The 21567-nt window shown below is 47.8% G+C and overlaps 15 non-coding genes across 15 annotated transcripts; all 15 read left to right on the forward strand.

Annotated features, from left to right (window-relative positions):
* Positions 1-474: 474 nt before the first annotated feature.
* Positions 475-665, forward strand: LOC142689361 (U2 spliceosomal RNA). The gene has a single exon (XR_012858259.1). It is a non-coding gene; the product is annotated as a U2 spliceosomal RNA (small nuclear RNA).
* Positions 666-1946: 1281 nt separating this feature from the next.
* Positions 1947-2137, forward strand: LOC142689362 (U2 spliceosomal RNA). The gene has a single exon (XR_012858260.1). It is a non-coding gene; the product is annotated as a U2 spliceosomal RNA (small nuclear RNA).
* A 1277-nt stretch (positions 2138-3414) lies between these two features.
* LOC142689363 (U2 spliceosomal RNA) lies at positions 3415-3605 on the forward strand. The gene has a single exon (XR_012858261.1). It is a non-coding gene; the product is annotated as a U2 spliceosomal RNA (small nuclear RNA).
* A 1300-nt stretch (positions 3606-4905) lies between these two features.
* Positions 4906-5096, forward strand: LOC142689364 (U2 spliceosomal RNA). The gene has a single exon (XR_012858262.1). It is a non-coding gene; the product is annotated as a U2 spliceosomal RNA (small nuclear RNA).
* A 1272-nt stretch (positions 5097-6368) lies between these two features.
* On the forward strand, positions 6369-6559 carry LOC142689404 (U2 spliceosomal RNA). The gene has a single exon (XR_012858298.1). It is a non-coding gene; the product is annotated as a U2 spliceosomal RNA (small nuclear RNA).
* A 1284-nt stretch (positions 6560-7843) lies between these two features.
* On the forward strand, positions 7844-8034 carry LOC142689365 (U2 spliceosomal RNA). Its single transcript, XR_012858263.1, has one exon. It is a non-coding gene; the product is annotated as a U2 spliceosomal RNA (small nuclear RNA).
* Positions 8035-9314: 1280 nt separating this feature from the next.
* LOC142689366 (U2 spliceosomal RNA) lies at positions 9315-9505 on the forward strand. The gene has a single exon (XR_012858264.1). It is a non-coding gene; the product is annotated as a U2 spliceosomal RNA (small nuclear RNA).
* A 1296-nt stretch (positions 9506-10801) lies between these two features.
* Positions 10802-10992, forward strand: LOC142689367 (U2 spliceosomal RNA). Its single transcript, XR_012858265.1, has one exon. It is a non-coding gene; the product is annotated as a U2 spliceosomal RNA (small nuclear RNA).
* Positions 10993-12284: 1292 nt separating this feature from the next.
* LOC142689369 (U2 spliceosomal RNA) lies at positions 12285-12475 on the forward strand. The gene has a single exon (XR_012858267.1). It is a non-coding gene; the product is annotated as a U2 spliceosomal RNA (small nuclear RNA).
* Positions 12476-13759: 1284 nt separating this feature from the next.
* LOC142689406 (U2 spliceosomal RNA) lies at positions 13760-13950 on the forward strand. The gene has a single exon (XR_012858300.1). It is a non-coding gene; the product is annotated as a U2 spliceosomal RNA (small nuclear RNA).
* Positions 13951-15246: 1296 nt separating this feature from the next.
* LOC142689431 (U2 spliceosomal RNA) lies at positions 15247-15437 on the forward strand. The gene has a single exon (XR_012858322.1). It is a non-coding gene; the product is annotated as a U2 spliceosomal RNA (small nuclear RNA).
* Positions 15438-16729: 1292 nt separating this feature from the next.
* Positions 16730-16920, forward strand: LOC142689371 (U2 spliceosomal RNA). Its single transcript, XR_012858268.1, has one exon. It is a non-coding gene; the product is annotated as a U2 spliceosomal RNA (small nuclear RNA).
* A 1272-nt stretch (positions 16921-18192) lies between these two features.
* Positions 18193-18383, forward strand: LOC142689372 (U2 spliceosomal RNA). The gene has a single exon (XR_012858269.1). It is a non-coding gene; the product is annotated as a U2 spliceosomal RNA (small nuclear RNA).
* A 1276-nt stretch (positions 18384-19659) lies between these two features.
* Positions 19660-19850, forward strand: LOC142689373 (U2 spliceosomal RNA). Its single transcript, XR_012858270.1, has one exon. It is a non-coding gene; the product is annotated as a U2 spliceosomal RNA (small nuclear RNA).
* A 1288-nt stretch (positions 19851-21138) lies between these two features.
* LOC142689374 (U2 spliceosomal RNA) lies at positions 21139-21329 on the forward strand. The gene has a single exon (XR_012858271.1). It is a non-coding gene; the product is annotated as a U2 spliceosomal RNA (small nuclear RNA).
* The last annotated feature ends 238 nt before the right edge of the window (positions 21330-21567 follow it).

Below are 21567 nucleotides of genomic sequence, written 5' to 3' on the forward strand. Positions count from 1 at the left end.
GAACTTTGCACGTGTCATAGTGGAGCCCTCAGGATTCCAGAGCCAGCTTTCTGACATCATAATGGGGCCTCAGAGATAAAAGCCTGGGCCCAGGCAGTGTTGGTCAGTGCTGCTCAGCAGGCAGCACTGGACTGGACTGGATTACAGCTGATACAAGGTGTGAAGGAACAAGGGGTGGCTGTGGGCATGCACTTGCTGCCGCTGCCAGTGTTTATCTGCATGGCAGCAGGGCATTTGGGCGTTGCCAGGAAGGCGTTTTTATGTAGATTCCTCCTCTTTCAGCACTGCATTGTGGTGCAAGCAAAAGAAGCAAATCCTGTCTGGCTTCCTCTCCGGCCTTTATTCACCTCCCGTGTAGCTGTGAGTGTGTGAGCCTGCAGGGCCCCATGGAATTGCCTAGAAGTAGGCTGAATCGCTGCAAGGGCTGAACAGCAGTATCGGGCAGGCTCGGGCAACGCGCGGCCCGTTCGGGTTATCGCTTCTCGGCCTTTTGGCTAAGATCAAGTGTAGTATCTGTTCTTATCAGTTTAATATCTGATACGTCCCCTATCTGGGGACCATATATTAAATGGATTTTTAGAACAGGGAGATGGAAATAGAGCTTGCTCTGTCCACTCCACGCATTGACCTGGTATTGCAGTATTTCCAGGACCGGTGCACCCTTTCCTTATGTGTTGACTAAAAGCAGATTCCAAAAGTGTTTTTTGTCTTTGCTATTGTTTCTGTCTTTCTGAAGGGATCTCCCCTTTTAATCCCATTATTTCAACACCTGTTGGACAATGCATGAGTGATAATGAGCTCATTGATTAAATGCAATTAATGAATAGATTGCCACCTCTTGTTGTGTGTCGTCTGTGTTTCTGTGTTTCCGGCATTTCACATTGGAACACCTCATTCACCTTCCTTGTCTTCTCTCCGCCCTCCCTTTTAGGTAAGTTAAAGAGCTGCACCTGAGCCAGCCACTTGATTGATTGATTGATTGATTGATTGATTGATTGATTGATTGATGCAGCACAACAGTCAAATAGTGGAGTGGAGTAGGGGAACAGCAAACAGCCAATAAAGCAGCCCGCCCGCTCGCCTGCCCGCCACAATGGACCTACCTGTGTACACTAGATGGATGTGATGGAATGTACTGTCGTCCCTACATTTCAAGAAGAAGTAAGAATTGCAGTTGCAACAAAGCCTTGCTTGCCTACAAAGAGAGCAGCAATTTGGATTTGTTACTATGTTACCTAGAAGAATAACAAACTGTGCAAGGATGGAGGTTGTAGGAGCAAGGAGAAGTTGTCTGTAAAGTTGGTGGATGCCTATTTTCCATTTTGCAGTCCCTTGTCTCCCTCTTGTGGCCTCCTGGAGGCAACTAGCTGTGCAAAAAAAAGACAGCCTGGCGGCCGGCTGTTGCAGTGTTGCCCTCTCAGGCAACACTGAGTGACTGACTGAGCCTCACCGTCTTATATAAAGTTCAGACGGAACTTTGCACGTGTCATAGTGGAGCCCTCAGGATTCCAGAGCCAGCTTTCTGACATCATAATGGGGCCTCAGAGATAAAAGCCTGGGCCCAGGCAGTGTTGGTCAGTGCTGCTCAGCAGGCAGCACTGGACTGGACTGGATTACAGCTGATACAAGGTGTGAAGGAACAAGGGGTGGCTGTGGGCATGCACTTGCTGCCGCTGCCAGTGTTTATCTGCATGGCAGCAGGGCATTTGGGCGTTGCCAGGAAGGCGTTTTTATGTAGATTCCTCCTCTTTCAGCACTGCATTGTGGTGCAAGCAAAAGAAGCAAATCCTGTCTGGCTTCCTCTCCGGCCTTTATTCACCTCCCGTGTAGCTGTGAGTGTGTGAGCCTGCAGGGCCCCATGGAATTGCCTAGAAGTAGGCTGAATCGCTGCAAGGGCTGAACAGCAGTATCGGGCAGGCTCGGGCAACGCGCGGCCCGTTCGGGTTATCGCTTCTCGGCCTTTTGGCTAAGATCAAGTGTAGTATCTGTTCTTATCAGTTTAATATCTGATACGTCCCCTATCTGGGGACCATATATTAAATGGATTTTTAGAACAGGGAGATGGAAATAGAGCTTGCTCTGTCCACTCCACGCATTGACCTGGTATTGCAGTATTTCCAGGACCGGTGCACCCTTTCCTTATGTGTTGACTAAAAGCAGATTCCAAAAGTGTTTTTTGTCTTTGCTATTGTTTCTGTCTTTCTGAAGGGATCTCCCCTTTTAATCCCATTATTTCAACACCTGTTGGACAATGCATGAGTGATAATGAGCTCATTGATTAAATGCAATTAATGAATAGATTGCCACCTCTTGTTGTGTGTCGTCTGTGTTTCTGTGTTTCCGGCATTTCACATTGGAACACCTCATTCACCTTCCTTGTCTTCTCTCCGCCCTCCCTTTTAGGTAAGTTAAAGAGCTGCACCTGAGCCAGCCACTTGATTGATTGATTGATTGATTGATTGATTGATTGATTGATGCAGCACAACAGTCAAATAGTGGAGTGGAGTAGGGGAACAGCAAACAGCCAATAAAGCAGCCCGCCCGCTCGCCTGCCCGCCACAATGGACCTACCTGTGTACACTAGATGGATGTGATGGAATGTACTGTCGTCCCTACATTTCAAGAAGAAGTAAGAATTGCAGTTGCAACAAAGCCTTGCTTGCCTACAAAGAGAGCAGCAATTTGGATTTGTTACTATGTTACCTAGAAGAATAACAAACTGTGCAAGGATGGAGGTTGTAGGAGCAAGGAGAAGTTGTCTGTAAAGTTGGTGGATGCCTATTTTCCATTTTGCAGTCCCTTGTCTCCCTCTTGTGGCCTCCTGGAGGCAACTAGCTGTGCAAAAAAAAGACAGCCTGGCGGCCGGCTGTTGCAGTGTTGCCCTCTCAGGCAACACTGAGTGACTGACTGAGCCTCACCGTCTTATATAAAGTTCAGACGGAACTTTGCACGTGTCATAGTGGAGCCCTCAGGATTCCAGAGCCAGCTTTCTGACATCATAATGGGGCCTCAGAGATAAAAGCCTGGGCCCAGGCAGTGTTGGTCAGTGCTGCTCAGCAGGCAGCACTGGACTGGACTGGATTACAGCTGATACAAGGTGTGAAGGAACAAGGGGTGGCTGTGGGCATGCACTTGCTGCCGCTGCCAGTGTTTATCTGCATGGCAGCAGGGCATTTGGGCGTTGCCAGGAAGGCGTTTTTATGTAGATTCCTCCTCTTTCAGCACTGCATTGTGGTGCAAGCAAAAGAAGCAAATCCTGTCTGGCTTCCTCTCCGGCCTTTATTCACCTCCCGTGTAGCTGTGAGTGTGTGAGCCTGCAGGGCCCCATGGAATTGCCTAGAAGTAGGCTGAATCGCTGCAAGGGCTGAACAGCAGTATCGGGCAGGCTCGGGCAACGCGCGGCCCGTTCGGGTTATCGCTTCTCGGCCTTTTGGCTAAGATCAAGTGTAGTATCTGTTCTTATCAGTTTAATATCTGATACGTCCCCTATCTGGGGACCATATATTAAATGGATTTTTAGAACAGGGAGATGGAAATAGAGCTTGCTCTGTCCACTCCACGCATTGACCTGGTATTGCAGTATTTCCAGGACCGGTGCACCCTTTCCTTATGTGTTGACTAAAAGCAGATTCCAAAAGTGTTTTTTGTCTTTGCTATTGTTTCTGTCTTTCTGAAGGGATCTCCCCTTTTAATCCCATTATTTCAACACCTGTTGGACAATGCATGAGTGATAATGAGCTCATTGATTAAATGCAATTAATGAATAGATTGCCACCTCTTGTTGTGTGTCGTCTGTGTTTCTGTGTTTCCGGCATTTCACATTGGAACACCTCATTCACCTTCCTTGTCTTCTCTCTGCCCTCCCTTTTAGGTAAGTTAAAGAGCTGCACCTGAGCCAGCCACTGATTGATTGATTGATTGATTGATTGATTGATTGATTGATTGATTGATTGATTGATTGATTGATGCAGCACAACAGTCAAATAGTGGAGTGGAGTAGGGGAACAGCAAACAGCCAATAAAGCAGCCCGCCCGCTCGCCTGCCCGCCACAATGGACCTACCTGTGTACACTAGATGGATGTGATGGAATGTACTGTCGTCCCTACATTTCAAGAAGAAGTAAGAATTGCAGTTGCAACAAAGCCTTGCTTGCCTACAAAGAGAGCAGCAATTTGGATTTGTTACTATGTTACCTAGAAGAATAACAAACTGTGCAAGGATGGAGGTTGTAGGAGCAAGGAGAAGTTGTCTGTAAAGTTGGTGGATGCCTATTTTCCATTTTGCAGTCCCTTGTCTCCCTCTTGTGGCCTCCTGGAGGCAACTAGCTGTGCAAAAAAAAGACAGCCTGGCGGCCGGCTGTTGCAGTGTTGCCCTCTCAGGCAACACTGAGTGACTGACTGAGCCTCACCGTCTTATATAAAGTTCAGACGGAACTTTGCACGTGTCATAGTGGAGCCCTCAGGATTCCAGAGCCAGCTTTCTGACATCATAATGGGGCCTCAGAGATAAAAGCCTGGGCCCAGGCAGTGTTGGTCAGTGCTGCTCAGCAGGCAGCACTGGACTGGACTGGATTACAGCTGATACAAGGTGTGAAGGAACAAGGGGTGGCTGTGGGCATGCACTTGCTGCCGCTGCCAGTGTTTATCTGCATGGCAGCAGGGCATTTGGGCGTTGCCAGGAAGGCGTTTTTATGTAGATTCCTCCTCTTTCAGCACTGCATTGTGGTGCAAGCAAAAGAAGCAAATCCTGTCTGGCTTCCTCTCCGGCCTTTATTCACCTCCCGTGTAGCTGTGAGTGTGTGAGCCTGCAGGGCCCCATGGAATTGCCTAGAAGTAGGCTGAATCGCTGCAAGGGCTGAACAGCAGTATCGGGCAGGCTCGGGCAACGCGCGGCCCGTTCGGGTTATCGCTTCTCGGCCTTTTGGCTAAGATCAAGTGTAGTATCTGTTCTTATCAGTTTAATATCTGATACGTCCCCTATCTGGGGACCATATATTAAATGGATTTTTAGAACAGGGAGATGGAAATAGAGCTTGCTCTGTCCACTCCACGCATTGACCTGGTATTGCAGTATTTCCAGGACCGGTGCACCCTTTCCTTATGTGTTGACTAAAAGCAGATTCCAAAAGTGTTTTTTGTCTTTGCTATTGTTTCTGTCTTTCTGAAGGGATCTCCCCTTTTAATCCCATTATTTCAACACCTGTTGGACAATGCATGAGTGATAATGAGCTCATTGATTAAATGCAATTAATGAATAGATTGCCACCTCTTGTTGTGTGTCGTCTGTGTTTCTGTGTTTCCGGCATTTCACATTGGAACACCTCATTCACCTTCCTTGTCTTCTCTCCGCCCTCCCTTTTAGGTAAGTTAAAGAGCTGCACCTGAGCCAGCCACTGATTGATTGATTGATTGATTGATTGATTGATTGATGCAGCACAACAGTCAAATAGTGGAGTGGAGTAGGGGAACAGCAAACAGCCAATAAAGCAGCCCGCCCGCTCGCCTGCCCGCCACAATGGACCTACCTGTGTACACTAGATGGATGTGATGGAATGTACTGTCGTCCCTACATTTCAAGAAGAAGTAAGAATTGCAGTTGCAACAAAGCCTTGCTTGCCTACAAAGAGAGCAGCAATTTGGATTTGTTACTATGTTACCTAGAAGAATAACAAACTGTGCAAGGATGGAGGTTGTAGGAGCAAGGAGAAGTTGTCTGTAAAGTTGGTGGATGCCTATTTTCCATTTTGCAGTCCCTTGTCTCCCTCTTGTGGCCTCCTGGAGGCAACTAGCTGTGCAAAAAAAAGACAGCCTGGCGGCCGGCTGTTGCAGTGTTGCCCTCTCAGGCAACACTGAGTGACTGACTGAGCCTCACCGTCTTATATAAAGTTCAGACGGAACTTTGCACGTGTCATAGTGGAGCCCTCAGGATTCCAGAGCCAGCTTTCTGACATCATAATGGGGCCTCAGAGATAAAAGCCTGGGCCCAGGCAGTGTTGGTCAGTGCTGCTCAGCAGGCAGCACTGGACTGGACTGGATTACAGCTGATACAAGGTGTGAAGGAACAAGGGGTGGCTGTGGGCATGCACTTGCTGCCGCTGCCAGTGTTTATCTGCATGGCAGCAGGGCATTTGGGCGTTGCCAGGAAGGCGTTTTTATGTAGATTCCTCCTCTTTCAGCACTGCATTGTGGTGCAAGCAAAAGAAGCAAATCCTGTCTGGCTTCCTCTCCGGCCTTTATTCACCTCCCGTGTAGCTGTGAGTGTGTGAGCCTGCAGGGCCCCATGGAATTGCCTAGAAGTAGGCTGAATCGCTGCAAGGGCTGAACAGCAGTATCGGGCAGGCTCGGGCAACGCGCGGCCCGTTCGGGTTATCGCTTCTCGGCCTTTTGGCTAAGATCAAGTGTAGTATCTGTTCTTATCAGTTTAATATCTGATACGTCCCCTATCTGGGGACCATATATCAAATGGATTTTTAGAACAGGGAGATGGAAATAGAGCTTGCTCTGTCCACTCCACGCATTGACCTGGTATTGCAGTATTTCCAGGACCGGTGCACCCTTTCCTTATGTGTTGACTAAAAGCAGATTCCAAAAGTGTTTTTTGTCTTTGCTATTGTTTCTGTCTTTCTGAAGGGATCTCCCCTTTTAATCCCATTATTTCAACACCTGTTGGACAATGCATGAGTGATAATGAGCTCATTGATTAAATGCAATTAATGAATAGATTGCCACCTCTTGTTGTGTGTCGTCTGTGTTTCTGTGTTTCCGGCATTTCACATTGGAACACCTCATTCACCTTCCTTGTCTTCTCTCCGCCCTCCCTTTTAGGTAAGTTAAAGAGCTGCACCTGAGCCAGCCACTGATTGATTGATTGATTGATTGATTGATTGATTGATTGATTGATTGATGCAGCACAACAGTCAAATAGTGGAGTGGAGTAGGGGAACAGCAAACAGCCAATAAAGCAGCCCGCCCGCTCGCCTGCCCGCCACAATGGACCTACCTGTGTACACTAGATGGATGTGATGGAATGTACTATCGTCCCTACATTTCAAGAAGAAGTAAGAATTGCAGTTGCAACAAAGCCTTGCTTGCCTACAAAGAGAGCAGCAATTTGGATTTGTTACTATGTTACCTAGAAGAATAACAAACTGTGCAAGGATGGAGGTTGTAGGAGCAAGGAGAAGTTGTCTGTAAAGTTGGTGGATGCCTATTTTCCATTTTGCAGTCCCTTGTCTCCCTCTTGTGGCCTCCTGGAGGCAACTAGCTGTGCAAAAAAAAGACAGCCTGGCGGCCGGCTGTTGCAGTGTTGCCCTCTCAGGCAACACTGAGTGACTGACTGAGCCTCACCGTCTTATATAAAGTTCAGACGGAACTTTGCACGTGTCATAGTGGAGCCCTCAGGATTCCAGAGCCAGCTTTCTGACATCATAATGGGGCCTCAGAGATAAAAGCCTGGGCCCAGGCAGTGTTGGTCAGTGCTGCTCAGCAGGCAGCACTGGACTGGACTGGATTACAGCTGATACAAGGTGTGAAGGAACAAGGGGTGGCTGTGGGCATGCACTTGCTGCCGCTGCCAGTGTTTATCTGCATGGCAGCAGGGCATTTGGGCGTTGCCAGGAAGGCGTTTTTATGTAGATTCCTCCTCTTTCAGCACTGCATTGTGGTGCAAGCAAAAGAAGCAAATCCTGTCTGGCTTCCTCTCCGGCCTTTATTCACCTCCCGTGTAGCTGTGAGTGTGTGAGCCTGCAGGGCCCCATGGAATTGCCTAGAAGTAGGCTGAATCGCTGCAAGGGCTGAACAGCAGTATCGGGCAGGCTCGGGCAACGCGCGGCCCGTTCGGGTTATCGCTTCTCGGCCTTTTGGCTAAGATCAAGTGTAGTATCTGTTCTTATCAGTTTAATATCTGATACGTCCCCTATCTGGGGACCATATATTAAATGGATTTTTAGAACAGGGAGATGGAAATAGAGCTTGCTCTGTCCACTCCACGCATTGACCTGGTATTGCAGTATTTCCAGGACCGGTGCACCCTTTCCTTATGTGTTGACTAAAAGCAGATTCCAAAAGTGTTTTTTGTCTTTGCTATTGTTTCTGTCTTTCTGAAGGGATCTCCCCTTTTAATCCCATTATTTCAACACCTGTTGGACAATGCATGAGTGATAATGAGCTCATTGATTAAATGCAATTAATGAATAGATTGCCACCTCTTGTTGTGTGTCGTCTGTGTTTCTGTGTTTCCGGCATTTCACATTGGAACACCTCATTCACCTTCCTTGTCTTCTCTCCGCCCTCCCTTTTAGGTAAGTTAAAGAGCTGCACCTGAGCCAGCCACTGATTGATTGATTGATTGATTGATTGATTGATTGATTGATTGATGCAGCACAACAGTCAAATAGTGGAGTGGAGTAGGGGAACAGCAAACAGCCAATAAAGCAGCCCGCCCGCTCGCCTGCCCGCCACAATGGACCTACCTGTGTACACTAGATGGATGTGATGGAATGTACTATCGTCCCTACATTTCAAGAAGAAGTAAGAATTGCAGTTGCAACAAGGCCTTGCTTGCCTACAAAGAGAGCAGCAATTTGGATTTGTTACTATGTTACCTAGAAGAATAACAAACTGTGCAAGGATGGAGGTTGTAGGAGCAAGGAGAAGTTGTCTGTAAAGTTGGTGGATGCCTATTTTCCATTTTGCAGTCCCTTGTCTCCCTCTTGTGGCCTCCTGGAGGCAACTAGCTGTGCAAAAAAAAGACAGCCTGGCGGCCGGCTGTTGCAGTGTTGCCCTCTCAGGCAACACTGAGTGACTGACTGAGCCTCACCGTCTTATATAAAGTTCAGACGGAACTTTGCACGTGTCATAGTGGAGCCCTCAGGATTCCAGAGCCAGCTTTCTGACATCATAATGGGGCCTCAGAGATAAAAGCCTGGGCCCAGGCAGTGTTGGTCAGTGCTGCTCAGCAGGCAGCACTGGACTGGACTGGATTACAGCTGATACAAGGTGTGAAGGAACAAGGGGTGGCTGTGGGCATGCACTTGCTGCCGCTGCCAGTGTTTATCTGCATGGCAGCAGGGCATTTGGGCGTTGCCAGGAAGGCGTTTTTATGTAGATTCCTCCTCTTTCAGCACTGCATTGTGGTGCAAGCAAAAGAAGCAAATCCTGTCTGGCTTCCTCTCCGGCCTTTATTCACCTCCCGTGTAGCTGTGAGTGTGTGAGCCTGCAGGGCCCCATGGAATTGCCTAGAAGTAGGCTGAATCGCTGCAAGGGCTGAACAGCAGTATCGGGCAGGCTCGGGCAACGCGCGGCCCGTTCGGGTTATCGCTTCTCGGCCTTTTGGCTAAGATCAAGTGTAGTATCTGTTCTTATCAGTTTAATATCTGATACGTCCCCTATCTGGGGACCATATATTAAATGGATTTTTAGAACAGGGAGATGGAAATAGAGCTTGCTCTGTCCACTCCACGCATTGACCTGGTATTGCAGTATTTCCAGGACCGGTGCACCCTTTCCTTATGTGTTGACTAAAAGCAGATTCCAAAAGTGTTTTTTGTCTTTGCTATTGTTTCTGTCTTTCTGAAGGGATCTCCCCTTTTAATCCCATTATTTCAACACCTGTTGGACAATGCATGAGTGATAATGAGCTCATTGATTAAATGCAATTAATGAATAGATTGCCACCTCTTGTTGTGTGTCGTCTGTGTTTCTGTGTTTCCGGCATTTCACATTGGAACACCTCATTCACCTTCCTTGTCTTCTCTCCGCCCTCCCTTTTAGGTAAGTTAAAGAGCTGCACCTGAGCCAGCCACTGATTGATTGATTGATTGATTGATTGATTGATTGATTGATTGATTGATTGATTGATTGATGCAGCACAACAGTCAAATAGTGGAGTGGAGTAGGGGAACAGCAAACAGCCAATAAAGCAGCCCGCCCGCTCGCCTGCCCGCCACAATGGACCTACCTGTGTACACTAGATGGATGTGATGGAATGTACTGTCGTCCCTACATTTCAAGAAGAAGTAAGAATTGCAGTTGCAACAAAGCCTTGCTTGCCTACAAAGAGAGCAGCAATTTGGATTTGTTACTATGTTACCTAGAAGAATAACAAACTGTGCAAGGATGGAGGTTGTAGGAGCAAGGAGAAGTTGTCTGTAAAGTTGGTGGATGCCTATTTTCCATTTTGCAGTCCCTTGTCTCCCTCTTGTGGCCTCCTGGAGGCAACTAGCTGTGCAAAAAAAAGACAGCCTGGCGGCCGGCTGTTGCAGTGTTGCCCTCTCAGGCAACACTGAGTGACTGACTGAGCCTCACCGTCTTATATAAAGTTCAGACGGAACTTTGCACGTGTCATAGTGGAGCCCTCAGGATTCCAGAGCCAGCTTTCTGACATCATAATGGGGCCTCAGAGATAAAAGCCTGGGCCCAGGCAGTGTTGGTCAGTGCTGCTCAGCAGGCAGCACTGGACTGGACTGGATTACAGCTGATACAAGGTGTGAAGGAACAAGGGGTGGCTGTGGGCATGCACTTGCTGCCGCTGCCAGTGTTTATCTGCATGGCAGCAGGGCATTTGGGCGTTGCCAGGAAGGCGTTTTTATGTAGATTCCTCCTCTTTCAGCACTGCATTGTGGTGCAAGCAAAAGAAGCAAATCCTGTCTGGCTTCCTCTCCGGCCTTTATTCACCTCCCGTGTAGCTGTGAGTGTGTGAGCCTGCAGGGCCCCATGGAATTGCCTAGAAGTAGGCTGAATCGCTGCAAGGGCTGAACAGCAGTATCGGGCAGGCTCGGGCAACGCGCGGCCCGTTCGGGTTATCGCTTCTCGGCCTTTTGGCTAAGATCAAGTGTAGTATCTGTTCTTATCAGTTTAATATCTGATACGTCCCCTATCTGGGGACCATATATTAAATGGATTTTTAGAACAGGGAGATGGAAATAGAGCTTGCTCTGTCCACTCCACGCATTGACCTGGTATTGCAGTATTTCCAGGACCGGTGCACCCTTTCCTTATGTGTTGACTAAAAGCAGATTCCAAAAGTGTTTTTTGTCTTTGCTATTGTTTCTGTCTTTCTGAAGGGATCTCCCCTTTTAATCCCATTATTTCAACACCTGTTGGACAATGCATGAGTGATAATGAGCTCATTGATTAAATGCAATTAATGAATAGATTGCCACCTCTTGTTGTGTGTCATCTGTGTTTCTGTGTTTCCGGCATTTCACATTGGAACACCTCATTCACCTTCCTTGTCTTCTCTCTGCCCTCCCTTTTAGGTAAGTTAAAGAGCTGCACCTGAGCCAGCCACTGATTGATTGATTGATTGATTGATTGATTGATTGATTGATTGATTGATTGATTGATGCAGCACAACAGTCAAATAGTGGAGTGGAGTAGGGGAACAGCAAACAGCCAATAAAGCAGGCCGCCCGCTCGCCTGCCCGCCACAATGGACCTACCTGTGTACACTAGATGGATGTGATGGAATGTACTGTCGTCCCTACATTTCAAGAAGAAGTAAGAATTGCAGTTGCAACAAAGCCTTGCTTGCCTGCAAAGAGAGCAGCAATTTGGATTTGTTACTATGTTACCTAGAAGAATAACAAACTGTGCAAGGATGGAGGTTGTAGGAGCAAGGAGAAGTTGTCTGTAAAGTTGGTGGATGCCTATTTTCCATTTTGCAGTCCCTTGTCTCCCTCTTGTGGCCTCCTGGAGGCAACTAGCTGTGCAAAAAAAAGACAGCCTGGCGGCCGGCTGTTGCAGTGTTGCCCTCTCAGGCAACACTGAGTGACTGACTGAGCCTCACCGTCTTATATAAAGTTCAGACGGAACTTTGCACGTGTCATAGTGGAGCCCTCAGGATTCCAGAGCCAGCTTTCTGACATCATAATGGGGCCTCAGAGATAAAAGCCTGGGCCCAGGCAGTGTTGGTCAGTGCTGCTCAGCAGGCAGCACTGGACTGGACTGGATTACAGCTGATACAAGGTGTGAAGGAACAAGGGGTGGCTGTGGGCATGCACTTGCTGCCGCTGCCAGTGTTTATCTGCATGGCAGCAGGGCATTTGGGCGTTGCCAGGAAGGCGTTTTTATGTAGATTCCTCCTCTTTCAGCACTGCATTGTGGTGCAAGCAAAAGAAGCAAATCCTGTCTGGCTTCCTCTCCGGCCTTTATTCACCTCCCGTGTAGCTGTGAGTGTGTGAGCCTGCAGGGCCCCATGGAATTGCCTAGAAGTAGGCTGAATCGCTGCAAGGGCTGAACAGCAGTATCGGGCAGGCTCGGGCAACGCGCGGCCCGTTCGGGTTATCGCTTCTCGGCCTTTTGGCTAAGATCAAGTGTAGTATCTGTTCTTATCAGTTTAATATCTGATACGTCCCCTATCTGGGGACCATATATTAAATGGATTTTTAGAACAGGGAGATGGAAATAGAGCTTGCTCTGTCCACTCCACGCATTGACCTGGTATTGCAGTATTTCCAGGACCGGTGCACCCTTTCCTTATGTGTTGACTAAAAGCAGATTCCAAAAGTGTTTTTTGTCTTTGCTATTGTTTCTGTCTTTCTGAAGGGATCTCCCCTTTTAATCCCATTATTTCAACACCTGTTGGACAATGCATGAGTGATAATGAGCTCATTGATTAAATGCAATTAATGAATAGATTGCCACCTCTTGTTGTGTGTCGTCTGTGTTTCTGTGTTTCCGGCATTTCACATTGGAACACCTCATTCACCTTCCTTGTCTTCTCTCCGCCCTCCCTTTTAGGTAAGTTAAAGAGCTGCACCTGAGCCAGCCACTGATTGATTGATTGATTGATTGATTGATTGATTGATTGATTGATTGATGCAGCACAACAGTCAAATAGTGGAGTGGAGTAGGGGAACAGCAAACAGCCAATAAAGCAGCCCGCCCGCTCGCCTGCCCGCCACAATGGACCTACCTGTGTACACTAGATGGATGTGATGGAATGTACTGTCGTCCCTACATTTCAAGAAGAAGTAAGAATTGCAGTTGCAACAAAGCCTTGCTTGCCTACAAAGAGAGCAGCAATTTGGATTTGTTACTATGTTACCTAGAAGAATAACAAACTGTGCAAGGATGGAGGTTGTAGGAGCAAGGAGAAGTTGTCTGTAAAGTTGGTGGATGCCTATTTTCCATTTTGCAGTCCCTTGTCTCCCTCTTGTGGCCTCCTGGAGGCAACTAGCTGTGCAAAAAAAAGACAGCCTGGCGGCCGGCTGTTGCAGTGTTGCCCTCTCAGGCAACACTGAGTGACTGACTGAGCCTCACCGTCTTATATAAAGTTCAGACGGAACTTTGCACGTGTCATAGTGGAGCCCTCAGGATTCCAGAGCCAGCTTTCTGACATCATAATGGGGCCTCAGAGATAAAAGCCTGGGCCCAGGCAGTGTTGGTCAGTGCTGCTCAGCAGGCAGCACTGGACTGGACTGGATTACAGCTGATACAAGGTGTGAAGGAACAAGGGGTGGCTGTGGGCATGCACTTGCTGCCGCTGCCAGTGTTTATCTGCATGGCAGCAGGGCATTTGGGCGTTGCCAGGAAGGCGTTTTTATGTAGATTCCTCCTCTTTCAGCACTGCATTGTGGTGCAAGCAAAAGAAGCAAATCCTGTCTGGCTTCCTCTCCGGCCTTTATTCACCTCCCGTGTAGCTGTGAGTGTGTGAGCCTGCAGGGCCCCATGGAATTGCCTAGAAGTAGGCTGAATCGCTGCAAGGGCTGAACAGCAGTATCGGGCAGGCTCGGGCAACGCGCGGCCCGTTCGGGTTATCGCTTCTCGGCCTTTTGGCTAAGATCAAGTGTAGTATCTGTTCTTATCAGTTTAATATCTGATACGTCCCCTATCTGGGGACCATATATCAAATGGATTTTTAGAACAGGGAGATGGAAATAGAGCTTGCTCTGTCCACTCCACGCATTGACCTGGTATTGCAGTATTTCCAGGACCGGTGCACCCTTTCCTTATGTGTTGACTAAAAGCAGATTCCAAAAGTGTTTTTTGTCTTTGCTATTGTTTCTGTCTTTCTGAAGGGATCTCCCCTTTTAATCCCATTATTTCAACACCTGTTGGACAATGCATGAGTGATAATGAGCTCATTGATTAAATGCAATTAATGAATAGATTGCCACCTCTTGTTGTGTGTCGTCTGTGTTTCTGTGTTTCCGGCATTTCACATTGGAACACCTCATTCACCTTCCTTGTCTTCTCTCCGCCCTCCCTTTTAGGTAAGTTAAAGAGCTGCACCTGAGCCAGCCACTGATTGATTGATTGATTGATTGATTGATTGATTGATTGATTGATTGATTGATTGATTGATGCAGCACAACAGTCAAATAGTGGAGTGGAGTAGGGGAACAGCAAACAGCCAATAAAGCAGCCCGCCCGCTCGCCTGCCCGCCACAATGGACCTACCTGTGTACACTAGATGGATGTGATGGAATGTACTATCGTCCCTACATTTCAAGAAGAAGTAAGAATTGCAGTTGCAACAAAGCCTTGCTTGCCTACAAAGAGAGCAGCAATTTGGATTTGTTACTATGTTACCTAGAAGAATAACAAACTGTGCAAGGATGGAGGTTGTAGGAGCAAGGAGAAGTTGTCTGTAAAGTTGGTGGATGCCTATTTTCCATTTTGCAGTCCCTTGTCTCCCTCTTGTGGCCTCCTGGAGGCAACTAGCTGTGCAAAAAAAAGACAGCCTGGCGGCCGGCTGTTGCAGTGTTGCCCTCTCAGGCAACACTGAGTGACTGACTGAGCCTCACCGTCTTATATAAAGTTCAGACGGAACTTTGCACGTGTCATAGTGGAGCCCTCAGGATTCCAGAGCCAGCTTTCTGACATCATAATGGGGCCTCAGAGATAAAAGCCTGGGCCCAGGCAGTGTTGGTCAGTGCTGCTCAGCAGGCAGCACTGGACTGGACTGGATTACAGCTGATACAAGGTGTGAAGGAACAAGGGGTGGCTGTGGGCATGCACTTGCTGCCGCTGCCAGTGTTTATCTGCATGGCAGCAGGGCATTTGGGCGTTGCCAGGAAGGCGTTTTTATGTAGATTCCTCCTCTTTCAGCACTGCATTGTGGTGCAAGCAAAAGAAGCAAATCCTGTCTGGCTTCCTCTCCGGCCTTTATTCACCTCCCGTGTAGCTGTGAGTGTGTGAGCCTGCAGGGCCCCATGGAATTGCCTAGAAGTAGGCTGAATCGCTGCAAGGGCTGAACAGCAGTATCGGGCAGGCTCGGGCAACGCGCGGCCCGTTCGGGTTATCGCTTCTCGGCCTTTTGGCTAAGATCAAGTGTAGTATCTGTTCTTATCAGTTTAATATCTGATATGTCCCCTATCTGGGGACCATATATTAAATGGATTTTTAGAACAGGGAGATGGAAATAGAGCTTGCTCTGTCCACTCCACGCATTGACCTGGTATTGCAGTATTTCCAGGACCGGTGCACCCTTTCCTTATGTGTTGACTAAAAGCAGATTCCAAAAGTGTTTTTTGTCTTTGCTATTGTTTCTGTCTTTCTGAAGGGATCTCCCCTTTTAATCCCATTATTTCAACACCTGTTGGACAATGCATGAGTGATAATGAGCTCATTGATTAAATGCAATTAATGAATAGATTGCCACCTCTTGTTGTGTGTCGTCTGTGTTTCTGTGTTTCCGGCATTTCACATTGGAACACCTCATTCACCTTCCTTGTCTTCTCTCCGCCCTCCCTTTTAGGTAAGTTAAAGAGCTGCACCTGAGCCAGCCACTGATTGATTGATTGATTGATTGATTGATTGATTGATTGATTGATTGATTGATTGATGCAGCACAACAGTCAAATAGTGGAGTGGAGTAGGGGAACAGCAAACAGCCAATAAAGCAGCCCGCCCGCTCGCCTGCCCGCCACAATGGACCTACCTGTGTACACTAGATGGATGTGATGGAATGTACTGTCGTCCCTACATTTCAAGAAGAAGTAAGAATTGCAGTTGCAACAAAGCCTTGCTTGCCTACAAAGAGAGCAGCAATTTGGATTTGTTACTATGTTACCTAGAAGAATAACAAACTGTGCAAGGATGGAGGTTGTAGGAGCAAGGAGAAGTTGTCTGTAAAGTTGGTGGATGCCTATTTTCCATTTTGCAGTCCCTTGTCTCCCTCTTGTGGCCTCCTGGAGGCAACTAGCTGTGCAAAAAAAAGACAGCCTGGCGGCCGGCTGTTGCAGTGTTGCCCTCTCAGGCAACACTGAGTGACTGACTGAGCCTCACCGTCTTATATAAAGTTCAGACGGAACTTTGCACGTGTCATAGTGGAGCCCTCAGGATTCCAGAGCCAGCTTTCTGACATCATAATGGGGCCTCAGAGATAAAAGCCTGGGCCCAGGCAGTGTTGGTCAGTGCTGCTCAGCAGGCAGCACTGGACTGGACTGGATTACAGCTGATACAAGGTGTGAAGGAACAAGGGGTGGCTGTGGGCATGCACTTGCTGCCGCTGCCAGTGTTTATCTGCATGGCAGCAGGGCATTTGGGCGTTGCCAGGAAGGCGTTTTTATGTAGATTCCTCCTCTTTCAGCACTGCATTGTGGTGCAAGCAAAAGAAGCAAATCCTGTCTGGCTTCCTCTCCGGCCTTTATTCACCTCCCGTGTAGCTGTGAGTGTGTGAGCCTGCAGGGCCCCATGGAATTGCCTAGAAGTAGGCTGAATCGCTGCAAGGGCTGAACAGCAGTATCGGGCAGGCTCGGGCAACGCGCGGCCCGTTCGGGTTATCGCTTCTCGGCCTTTTGGCTAAGATCAAGTGTAGTATCTGTTCTTATCAGTTTAATATCTGATACGTCCCCTATCTGGGGACCATATATTAAATGGATTTTTAGAACAGGGAGATGGAAATAGAGCTTGCTCTGTCCACTCCACGCATTGACCTGGTATTGCAGTATTTCCAGGACCGGTGCACCCTTTCCTTATGTGTTGACTAAAAGCAGATTCCAAAAGTGTTTTTTGTCTTTGCTATTGTTTCTGTCTTTCTGAAGGGATCTCCCCTTTTAATCCCATTATTTCAACACCTGTTGGACAATGCATGAGTGATAATGAGCTCATTGATTAAATGCAATTAATGAATAGATTGCCACCTCTTGTTGTGTGTCATCTGTGTTTCTGTGTTTCCGGCATTTCACATTGGAACACCTCATTCACCTTCCTTGTCTTCTCTCTGCCCTCCCTTTTAGGTAAGTTAAAGAGCTGCACCTGAGCCAGCCACTGATTGATTGATTGATTGATTGATTGATTGATTGATTGATTGATTGATTGATTGATGCAGCACAACAGTCAAATAGTGGAGTGGAGTAGGGGAACAGCAAACAGCCAATAAAGCAGGCCGCCCGCTCGCCTGCCCGCCACAATGGACCTACCTGTGTACACTAGATGGATGTGATGGAATGTACTGTCGTCCCTACATTTCAAGAAGAAGTAAGAATTGCAGTTGCAACAAAGCCTTGCTTGCCTGCAAAGAGAGCAGCAATTTGGATTTGTTACTATGTTACCTAGAAGAATAACAAACTGTGCAAGGATGGAGGTTGTAGGAGCAAGGAGAAGTTGTCTGTAAAGTTGGTGGATGCCTATTTTCCATTTTGCAGTCCCTTGTCTCCCTCTTGTGGCCTCCTGGAGGCAACTAGCTGTGCAAAAAAAAGACAGCCTGGCGGCCGGCTGTTGCAGTGTTGCCCTCTCAGGCAACACTGAGTGACTGACTGAGCCTCACCGTCTTATATAAAGTTCAGACGGAACTTTGCACGTGTCATAGTGGAGCCCTCAGGATTCCAGAGCCAGCTTTCTGACATCATAGCCTGGGCCCAGGCAGTGTTGGTCAGTGCTGCTCAGCAGGCAGCACTGGACTGGACTGGATTACAGCTGATACAAGGTGTGAAGGAACAAGGGGTGGCTGTGGGCATGCACTTGCTGCCGCTGCCAGTGTTTATCTGCATGGCAGCAGGGCATTTGGGCGTTGCCAGGAAGGCGTTTTTATGTAGATTCCTCCTCTTTCAGCACTGCATTGTGGTGCAAGCAAAAGAAGCAAATCCTGTCTGGCTTCCTCTCCGGCCTTTATTCACCTCCCGTGTAGCTGTGAGTGTGTGAGCCTGCAGGGCCCCATGGAATTGCCTAGAAGTAGGCTGAATCGCTGCAAGGGCTGAACAGCAGTATCGGGCAGGCTCGGGCAACGCGCGGCCCGTTCGGGTTATCGCTTCTCGGCCTTTTGGCTAAGATCAAGTGTAGTATCTGTTCTTATCAGTTTAATATCTGATACGTCCCCTATCTGGGGACCATATATTAAATGGATTTTTAGAACAGGGAGATGGAAATAGAGCTTGCTCTGTCCACTCCACGCATTGACCTGGTATTGCAGTATTTCCAGGACCGGTGCACCCTTTCCTTATGTGTTGACTAAAAGCAGATTCCAAAAGTGTTTTTTGTCTTTGCTATTGTTTCTGTCTTTCTGAAGGGATCTCCCCTTTTAATCCCATTATTTCAACACCTGTTGGACAATGCATGAGTGATAATGAGCTCATTGATTAAATGCAATTAATGAATAGATTGCCACCTCTTGTTGTGTGTCGTCTGTGTTTCTGTGTTTCCGGCATTTCACATTGGAACACCTCATTCACCTTCCTTGTCTTCTCTCCGCCCTCCCTTTTAGGTAAGTTAAAGAGCTGCACCTGAGCCAGCCACTGATTGATTGATTGATTGATTGATTGATTGATTGATTGATGCAGCACAACAGTCAAATAGTGGAGTGGAGTAGGGGAACAGCAAACAGCCAATAAAGCAGCCCGCCCGCTCGCCTGCCCGCCACAATGGACCTACCTGTGTACACTAGATGGATGTGATGGAATGTACTGTCGTCCCTACATTTCAAGAAGAAGTAAGAATTGCAGTTGCAACAAAGCCTTGCTTGCCTACAAAGAGAGCAGCAATTTGGATTTGTTACTATGTTACCTAGAAGAATAACAAACTGTGCAAGGATGGAGGTTGTAGGAGCAAGGAGAAGTTGTCTGTAAAGTTGGTGGATGCCTATTTTCCATTTTGCAGTCCCTTGTCTCCCTCTTGTGGCCTCCTGGAGGCAACTAGCTGTGCAAAAAAAAGACAGCCTGGCGGCCGGCTGTTGCAGTGTTGCCCTCTCAGGCAACACTGAGTGACTGACTGAGCCTCACCGTCTTATATAAAGTTCAGACGGAACTTTGCACGTGTCATAGTGGAGCCCTCAGGATTCCAGAGCCAGCTTTCTGACATCATAATGGGGCCTCAGAGATAAAAGCCTGGGCCCAGGCAGTGTTGGTCAGTGCTGCTCAGCAGGCAGCACTGGACTGGACTGGATTACAGCTGATACAAGGTGTGAAGGAACAAGGGGTGGCTGTGGGCATGCACTTGCTGCCGCTGCCAGTGTTTATCTGCATGGCAGCAGGGCATTTGGGCGTTGCCAGGAAGGCGTTTTTATGTAGATTCCTCCTCTTTCAGCACTGCATTGTGGTGCAAGCAAAAGAAGCAAATCCTGTCTGGCTTCCTCTCCGGCCTTTATTCACCTCCCGTGTAGCTGTGAGTGTGTGAGCCTGCAGGGCCCCATGGAATTGCCTAGAAGTAGGCTGAATCGCTGCAAGGGCTGAACAGCAGTATCGGGCAGGCTCGGGCAACGCGCGGCCCGTTCGGGTTATCGCTTCTCGGCCTTTTGGCTAAGATCAAGTGTAGTATCTGTTCTTATCAGTTTAATATCTGATACGTCCCCTATCTGGGGACCATATATTAAATGGATTTTTAGAACAGGGAGATGGAAATAGAGCTTGCTCTGTCCACTCCACGCATTGACCTGGTATTGCAGTATTTCCAGGACCGGTGCACCCTTTCCTTATGTGTTGACTAAAAGCAGATTCCAAAAGTGTTTTTTGTCTTTGCTATTGTTTCTGTCTTTCTGAAGGGATCTCCCCTTTTAATCCCATTATTTCAACACCTGTTGGACAATGCATGAGTGATAATGAGCTCATTGATTAAATGCAATTAATGAATAGATTGCCACCTCTTGTTGTGTGTCGTCTGTGTTTCTGTGTTTCCGGCATTTCACATTGGAACACCTCATTCACCTTCCTTGTCTTCTCTCCGCCCTCCCTTTTAGGTAAGTTAAAGAGCTGCACCTGAGCCAGCCACTGATTGATTGATTGATTGATTGATTGATTGATTGATTGATTGATTGATTGATGCAGCACAACAGTCAAATAGTGGAGTGGAGTAGGGGAACAGCAAACAGCCAATAAAGCAGCCCGCCCGCTCGCCTGCCCGCCACAATGGACCTACCTGTGTACACTAGATGGATGTGATGGAATGTACTGTCGTCCCTACATTTCAAGAAGAAGTAAGAATTGCAGTTGCAACAAAGCCTTGCTTGCCTACAAAGAGAGCAGCAATTTGGATTTGTTACTATGTTACCTAGAAGAATAACAAACTGTGCAAGGATGGAGGTTGTAGGAGCAAGGAGAAGTTGTCTGTAAAGTTGGTGGATGCCTATTTTCCATTTTGCAGTCCCTTGTCTCCCTCTTGTGGCCTCCTGGAGGCAACTAGCTGTGCAAAAAAAAGACAGCCTGGCGGCCGGCTGTTGCAGTGTTGCCCTCTCAGGCAACACTGAGTGACTGACTGAGCCTCACCGTCTTATATAAAGTTCAGACGGAACTTTGCACGTGTCATAGTGGAGCCCTCAGGATTCCAGAGCCAGCTTTCTGACATCATAATGGGGCCTCAGAGATAAAAGCCTGGGCCCAGGCAGTGTTGGTCAGTGCTGCTCAGCAGGCAGCACTGGACTGGACTGGATTACAGCTGATACAAGGTGTGAAGGAACAAGGGGTGGCTGTGGGCATGCACTTGCTGCCGCTGCCAGTGTTTATCTGCATGGCAGCAGGGCATTTGGGCGTTGCCAGGAAGGCGTTTTTACGTAGATTCCTCCTCTTTCAGCACTGCATTGTGGTGCAAGCAAAAGAAGCAAATCCTGTCTGGCTTCCTCTCCGGCCTTTATTCACCTCCCGTGTAGCTGTGAGTGTGTGAGCCTGCAGGGCCCCATGGAATTGCCTAGAAGTAGGCTGAATCGCTGCAAGGGCTGAACAGCAGTATCGGGCAGGCTCGGGCAACGCGCGGCCCGTTCGGGTTATCGCTTCTCGGCCTTTTGGCTAAGATCAAGTGTAGTATCTGTTCTTATCAGTTTAATATCTGATACGTCCCCTATCTGGGGACCATATATTAAATGGATTTTTAGAACAGGGAGATGGAAATAGAGCTTGCTCTGTCCACTCCACGCATTGACCTGGTATTGCAGTATTTCCAGGACCGGTGCACCCTTTCCTTATGTGTTGACTAAAAGCAGATTCCAAAAGTGTTTTTTGTCTTTGCTATTGTTTCTGTCTTTCTGAAGGGATCTCCCCTTTTAATCCCATTATTTCAACACCTGTTGGACAATGCATGAGTGATAATGAGCTCATTGATTAAATGCAATTAATGAATAGATTGCCACCTCTTGTTGTGTGTCGTCTGTGTTTCTGTGTTTCCGGCATTTCACATTGGAACACCTCATTCACCTTC

Source organism: Rhinoderma darwinii (assembly GCF_050947455.1).
Source record: "Rhinoderma darwinii isolate aRhiDar2 chromosome 5 unlocalized genomic scaffold, aRhiDar2.hap1 SUPER_5_unloc_29, whole genome shotgun sequence".
Taxonomy (NCBI): domain Eukaryota; kingdom Metazoa; phylum Chordata; class Amphibia; order Anura; family Rhinodermatidae; genus Rhinoderma; species Rhinoderma darwinii.